The sequence below is a fragment of the Rhamphochromis sp. 'chilingali' genome (genome assembly GCF_963969265.1).
Source record: "Rhamphochromis sp. 'chilingali' genome assembly, chromosome: 5".
NCBI lineage: Eukaryota > Metazoa > Chordata > Actinopteri > Cichliformes > Cichlidae > Rhamphochromis > Rhamphochromis sp. 'chilingali'.
Window position 1 is genome coordinate 34,580,162 of NC_137932.1, and position 7,325 is coordinate 34,587,486.

Sequence of the window (7,325 nt, forward strand, 5' to 3'; positions counted from 1 at the left end):
ATCTCAGGATCTCAACAGGCAGTGCCACCTGTTGAGATCCTATTACGTATTTAATGTATTAAATACGTAATACATTACGTATTTAAAATACAAAATATGAGTAAATGTATCCGTTACAGTTACTGGTCAATAGGTGATATTGAGAATACAGTTAGTTTGTTGAAATAAATGGATTACATGGCGGTATTTTCCTGTTTCATATGTTAGGCTATGGTCTCTCTATTTTTGGTAATTCCACGCCGGTGGAAACCCAAACAAATCACGCAATAAGAGCCTCTAAAAACTATTATACAAAAATTATTTAATATGAAGGCAACAGCAGAGTGTTACAGGCATCGCCCTAAACAATGTAGCCTCATGGGCAGTGTATTCTGTGCTGCAGGGACAATGGACTGCCATACCCGTTATGTGTCTGTGAGTGAGAGAGGGAGAAAGAGGAAAAGTACGAGCTGTCACGGAGCAGAAACGGGAGCTGGAAGCATGTAAATATAATAATAACCACTAAAGCCAAAAAGAGTGCCTGACGAGCCCAGTTGTAAGTAAGCTGTTAAGACTCGACTGTACTGTTCATGTTTTCCTCCGAAACAATAAGCAGCCTTTCAACGCCGCTCTCTGTCTCTCGCTAGCAAACTTGACCCAGACAACAAAGTAAAGCTAGTTTTCAGCTACGAGCCCAACACGAACCGGACGTATTAGCCAGAGGTCCCTTTACTACGGTTCGGAGCCGCTGACCTATGGAAGAAATATAGTATCATCAGAATTCAAGTATTTTTAGACATTGAATTTATGACACTGAATTTTTATCCTCCAAATTTCCCTGCAAAAATATTCACCTGCAAAAATTCACCTGCAAAAATTCACCTGCAAAAAATTCACCTGCAAAAATTCACCTGAAAAAAATTCACCTGCAAAAAATTCACCTGCCAAAAATTCACCTGAAAAAAAATTCACCTGCAAAAATTCACCTGCAAAAAATTCACCTGAAAAAAAGTTCACCTGCAAAAATTCACCTGCAAAAAATTCACCTGCAAAAATTCACCTGCAAAAATTCAACTGCAAAAGTGATGAACTTTAATGACCCAAGCCAGAGCAATCAGCACCAGATCGAGTCGAGTGGCTCTCGGCCAATTAAATTACGCTGTTTGATCACATGACACCGTTAGCCAGCAGTTTGTCTCCTAAAAGAGAGCTGTTTAGAGGTGAGTGATTAAGTTTTTCTCCTAAATAGAGATCATTACAGAACGCCTAGTCCTACTTAAAATCCCATTTATTTTTATTTTATCATCTACTCGAACTAAGGAAAACGTTTGACTAACTCAAAGACAATTTCCACGCCTCCCCTGCCTGACTGCAGAGGCAGTTTTGAATTTAGGAGCAGCAAGATGGAAGCGGCAAACCCTGGCGATTCTCCGGTAAGTATATTGTTTTTTATCTTCAAGTTTGTCTTTTGAAACGTTAATTTTATTTAAATCCGTTGCTCACGTATAAAGTACACAGACGGGGTCTTTGCTCAACTCGTCTGAGGCGTGTCTCACTAAGCGCTACATGCTAGCATCCTGCTAACCGAGCTACCCTTTACATGCTGTGCTTTAGAAAATAGGATACTCGTTAAAAAATACTCCGCAGATATTGATAGATAGACGAACACTGCAAATATAATGTTGTAAACGAAAACGGCCTTTGGTGAAGTGGTAAAATACACCATGAATAGAGCCATAGAGTGAATGGCTGCCATGGTTGCAGAACGCCCTGATTTAATGACAAGAATGGGGAAGAGTGAGGCGAAGTGAACCAAAGCCACAAAACACGGTCAGACAAGGCGGCAAAAGGGCAGTGATCTGTCCGTCAGTATGAAGTTGGTGTGTGCTTTGGTGAACAAAAACTCGAGACCGGTAGCAGGAAGATGGGAGACTCGTGTTTCACTGGAATAGTGGTGAATTAAAACATCCTTTGTTGGGGACATTTAGGTGTAAATGCATCCATAAAGGTGAGACAGAGGCAGACCAGACAGTGAAGAAAACAAGGCAAACATTAGAAATATTAAAACGGAAATATAGGATTAATATAACATACAATTGGGGAAAATGTAAGGAACACAATGTAAATGATATTGTAAAGTCATTAAAACAGCATACTCTGATTAAAAGAAACAGATAATTGGGTAGGAGGATGATGATGATGATAATAATAATAATAATAATAATAATAATAAAATAAAAAAAATGTACAAGATGGGTATGTATACTTGTAGCCAGAACTTAACAACTATAAAGTTGTAGCATGCCAGTACCTTACCCCATCCATTATATCCACACTTTCAGAAAAGGATATGGTCAATATCTTTACAAATACTATCTAAACTTAAACTGGATATCCCCTCTGCTTCTTCTGCTTCTTGTATACACCCTCAGGGTTTGTGATCAGCCAGCGGCTGATATGATCATTAATCCTGTAAAATAATATTCTTTCGGTTTATGAATCTGTTTGCATGGATTTCTTAATCTGTTTCCACTGTTAGCAGAAGTTGTGGTGTGCTGCTCTCCAAGACTACAAGCTGCGTTAAAGTTGGAAGTAACTGGCCGATGTTCCACTGTTGAAGATAGCTGTGCCCATTTGTTGCACATTGTGGGTATGGAGAAGTTGAGGCCCTTGCAGGCTACCCACAATTTCCCCAAACTGAGCGATTATACATCTTCCTTCCATATTTGTATCTTGTGTCACTAAAAATAATTTTATTTAATTTTATACATTGATTAATGACCTGCAGAATCTCCTTATCATATTAAGTGATTCATAATTTTCACTTTATGCTTTCTCCATCTTGAAAGTGATGACATCCTTGCATTACATCCTTTAGGTTCATTTTCTGCAGGCAGGTTTCTGACAGAGAACAGGCAGATTTACACTATAACATGCAGCGTTCTATAGATGGACACATAAAGAAATGAAAAATTACATGTATGTGCTAACTTTCTAAACACTGTTACATTAATGATTAAGTAGATAAAACATTTATGTCAGCCTTGGCTCATAGTTCATTTAAAGACAAGAACTTTGTGTGTGTTTCAGGTCCTGCACTCTCAAAGACTGAATGAACCAGCATTGCAGCCATGGGTCACTGTGAGCATCACAGGGAAGGTTGAAGCCGCCCACTGCAGCTGTAAGGCCGGAGTCACGGAGACCTGCACCCACGTCACTGCTCTTCTGTTTAATGTAGAAGCAACAGTGATCTGTGGCACAAGGACTGTTACAGATGAACCTGCATACTGGGTTTTGCTGGGTAATATGACCAAGATACAGCCAGAGGTTGGCCATAAGATAGACTTCTCCTCTTCAGCTGCCCAAAAAAAGGCTCTTGATCAGAACAAACAGACCATCTGTAGTGACAGGTAAAAGGAGCCGTCCTCAAAAAAGAAATCCCACCTGCTACCGTGGAGGAGTTGTCACTGCTATAATGCCATCATGTTTTATCTAGGGGTCTAGATTTATGCCTATAGTGCACTGCCGTGTAAATAATTTGCATTTACTGAATGAGTATCACTGTTCAAAAATTGAATAAAGAAACAAACTAATTTTTGCCTTTTTTTTTTTTTATTAAAACCACTTTATAGAACATCACATCAGTTACAATGTAGAATCCATGTCACTGGAGAATTTTGATTCAATAAACAGTAAAAAGGTGAGCTGTGAAGACCAAGGACAAGTGCAGCTCACAGGTTTTCTATCCAAGGAATCCCAGAAGATTGCATGGTGTCATTGCCCAGCAGTTGTTCGCAGGACATATGGACTCAACCTCAATCCCTCACACTGAGCACCATGAAGTGACAGTGCAGAGGAAAAACTCCCCTTTAACAAGAAGAAACCTCCAGCAGAACCCGGTTCAGTCATCTGGGTTTGGAGGAGAGAGAGAGACACAGAACTACCAAAAGTATATATTTTTTTTTATGTGATTGACTGTTGTTGTAATTCAAGCCCTGAGTGTAGAGCAGGTAAGATATAAAGTTGCATCCTAAATTCCATGCTCATGCAGAGTGTTTAGTTTATGACTTTTTCACCTGGTCATTTCTTGATGAACAGATGGTCTTTTAGGGTTGACCAAGCTGGTACCTTGACTCTGTTCTCTGCAAGATGTTGCAAAAAACAAAATCATATGGAGACAATATTGGACACAAAATATATAACAATTTAGTTAAATGTAGCATTAACTCATAGGTCTTGCTAAAGTAAACCTTGTATTCTGATTCATCACAGCAGCAGTTCAGTTGGATGATGTCAGTAACTGCAGCAAGTGTCTTGCTGACTGAATAATTACATCTTGCATAATCTGAAACAAACACATAAAGACAGAAACAATTTATAAATTAACGTTTGATAAAATCTAAGAATTAATCATTTATTAGATACCAATATGTAGGGCTGCTCAATTAATCGAATTTTAATCACGATTACGATCTGGGCTTTCAACGATCATTAAAAATGACTGAGCCGATTATTGGCCCCTCCCTCATTTATCCGCGACACCTTAAAGGCCGGTCCGTGAAAATATTGTCGGGCATAAAGGGTGGCGCAAAAAAGGGTGGAGACCGCTGATTAAGAGGACCCGAGGGAAGCTCGGAAAGCTAAGCAGAAGTTATTTGGAGAGGAGAGTGACTGCCGTTGGTTGAAAAGAGAGGTAAAAAAAAACTTCAGTGGTGTTGCACACTATTTTATATTATTTTTTAAAGTCATTGTTAACCCTTTAAAGCCGGTCAGAGCAGCACGCTCCGTTTTGCGTAACTATTTTTAAATCCCTGTAGAACCTGAACCGTGTAAGCTAGCGCAATAATTTGTTTTGCATATGAAACCGGAGGAGTTGTACTTACATCTGATGCCATCAGTTTGTCCTCGGTCACGGTTTCGTTCCACATATAGCTTTGCAAAAATTGCATAAAAAGCGCTTGCAGGAACAAAAGCATAATATTCCAGAAACACGCTTTGCCGTTCCTATCAGCTGTTCGTAACACTTCCCACAGTAAAATGATGCACCTGCTGTTTTCTTTGCAAATTTGCATCATAGGATTGTTTTTTGTTTTTCCTGCAGTATATAAAAATTGCTGTATCTCCAAAATAAAACTATGAAGACACTCAAAATAAATTTCCTGTTGTTGTAAACTATTTTTTGCAACTTTATTGTATTTAAAGTTTTGAGGGATAAACCTCTTAAATTTCTCCAAGTAGAAATATATGTAAACAAAACAAAAGCGATTTTCTATTTTTTTTGTAGTTTATTGCACTTTTTTGCAATTTATGTAATTACTATGGACTTAATGCATACATATTATTAAAATATGGGCTATAACAGTTGTATTGATGTATAGCAACTTGAAATGCTCCCACAAATGGCACTACAACATGTAAAAAAAAATAATATAAGCTCTGGTGGACTTGGTTCTATAGTAGGTCTTAAAGGGTTAAATAAATATCGTCAAATAATCGTGATCTCAATTTCAGTGAAAATAATCGTGATTATCATTTTTGCCATAATCGAGCAGCCCTACCAATATGAATATGTCTACCATAAAACTTGTGTGGAGCGAAGTTACATTCAATCAAGATGGTCTGGCATGCTACAACTTTGTAGTTGTTAAGTTCTGGCTACAAGTATACATACCCATCTTGTACATGTTCTTTAACATTATTATTATTATTATTATTATCATCATTATTATCATCATCATCCTACCCAATTATCTGTTTCTTTTAATCAGAGTATGCTGTTTTAATGACTTTACAATATCATTTACATTGTGTTCCTTACATTTTCCCCAATTGTATGTTATATTAATCCTATATTTCCGTTTTTATATTTCTAATGTTTGCCTTGTTTTCTTCACTGTCTGGTCTGCCTCTGTCTCACCTGTATGGATGCATTTACACCTAAATGTCCCCAACAAAGGATGTTTTAATTCACCACTATTCCAGTGAAACACGAGTCTCCCATCTTCCTGCTACCGGTCTCGAGTTTTTGTTCACCAAAGCACACACCAACTTCATACTGACGGACAGATCACTGCCCTTTTGCCGCCTTGTCTGACCGTGTTTTGTGGCTTTGGTTCACTTCGCCTCACTCTTCCCCATTCTTGTCATTAAATCAGGGCGTTCTGCAACCATGGCAGCCATTCACTCTATGGCTCTATTCATGGTGTATTTTACCACTTCACCAAAGGCCGTTTTCGTTTACAACATTATATTTGCAGTGTTCGTCTATCTATCAATATCTGCGGAGTATTTTTTAACGAGTATCCTATTTTCTAAAGCACAGCATGTAAAGGGTAGCTCGGTTAGCAGGATGCTAGCATGTAGCGCTTAGTGAGACACGCCTCAGACGAGTTGAGCAAAGACCCCGTCTGTGTACTTATACGTGAGCAACGGATTTAAATAAAATTAACGTTTCAAAAGACAAACTTGAAGATAAAAAACAATATACTTACCGGAGAATCGCCAGGGTTTGCCGCTTCCATCTTGCTGCTCCTAAATTCAAAACTGCCTCTGCAGTCAGGCAGGGGAGGCGTGGAAATTGTCTTTGAGTTAGTCAAACGTTTTCCTTAGTTCGAGTAGATGATAAAATAAAAATAAATGGGATTTTAAGTAGGACTAGGCGTTCTGTAATGATCTCTATTTAGGAGAAAAACTTAATCACTCACCTCTAAACAGCTCTCTTTTAGGAGACAAACTGCTGGCTAACGGTGTCATGTGATCAAACAGCGTAATTTAATTGGCCGAGAGCCACTCGACTCGATCTGGTGCTGATTGCTCTGGCTTGGGTCATTAAAGTTCATCACTTTTGCAGTTGAATTTTTGCAGGTGAATTTTTGCAGGTGAATTTTTTGCAGGTGAATTTTTTGCAGGTGAATTTTTTTCAGGTGAATTTTTGCAGGTGAATTTTTTGCAGGTGAATTTTTGCAGGTGAATATTTTTGCAGGGAAATTTGGAGGATAAAAATTCAGTGTCATAAATTCAATGTCTAAAAATACTTGAATTCTGATGATACTATATTTCTTCCATACTGACCTGTTTTATATACGCGCTGAATAGTTTTCTACACAAGATCGCTGCAAAAAGTGCAGCCTTACCTAATGTCCACCTACTGTTATTCATTTATATTAAGATTTTAACATCTAGTTGGTATTGGTATGGCGAGTAGCCTTCAGTAATAGTAATAAATCACACAGCAATAGTACATTCATGTAGTTGTAAAGTATTCAGAATACATTACTTCTATAATCTTTGGTGGAATACATTTTAAAACTAGAAAAATTTGCATTTCCTGCGAAAATGCAGTGTGG

The 7,325-nt window shown here is 38.1% G+C and overlaps 2 long non-coding RNA genes across 3 annotated transcripts; one reads left to right on the plus strand and one right to left on the minus strand.

Annotated features, from left to right (window-relative positions):
* Window positions 1–1,205: 1,205 nt before the first annotated feature.
* LOC308396911 lies at window positions 1,206–3,572 on the plus strand. Its single transcript, XR_013971654.1, has 2 exons — window positions 1,206–1,412; window positions 3,070–3,572. It is a non-coding gene; the product is annotated as an uncharacterized lncRNA (long non-coding RNA).
* A 334-nt stretch (window positions 3,573–3,906) lies between these two features.
* Window positions 3,907–6,735, minus strand: LOC308396912. 2 transcript variants are annotated; one of them, XR_013971655.1, is made up of 4 exons: window positions 6,684–6,735; window positions 6,471–6,583; window positions 4,230–4,324; window positions 3,907–4,121 (listed from the first exon to the last, which is right to left on the minus strand). It is a non-coding gene; the product is annotated as an uncharacterized lncRNA (long non-coding RNA). The 2 variants fall into 2 exon arrangements; XR_013971656.1 differs by lacking the exon at window positions 6,684–6,735 and having other exon boundaries at window positions 3,910–4,121; window positions 6,471–6,676.
* Window positions 6,736–7,325: the final 590 nt, after the last annotated feature.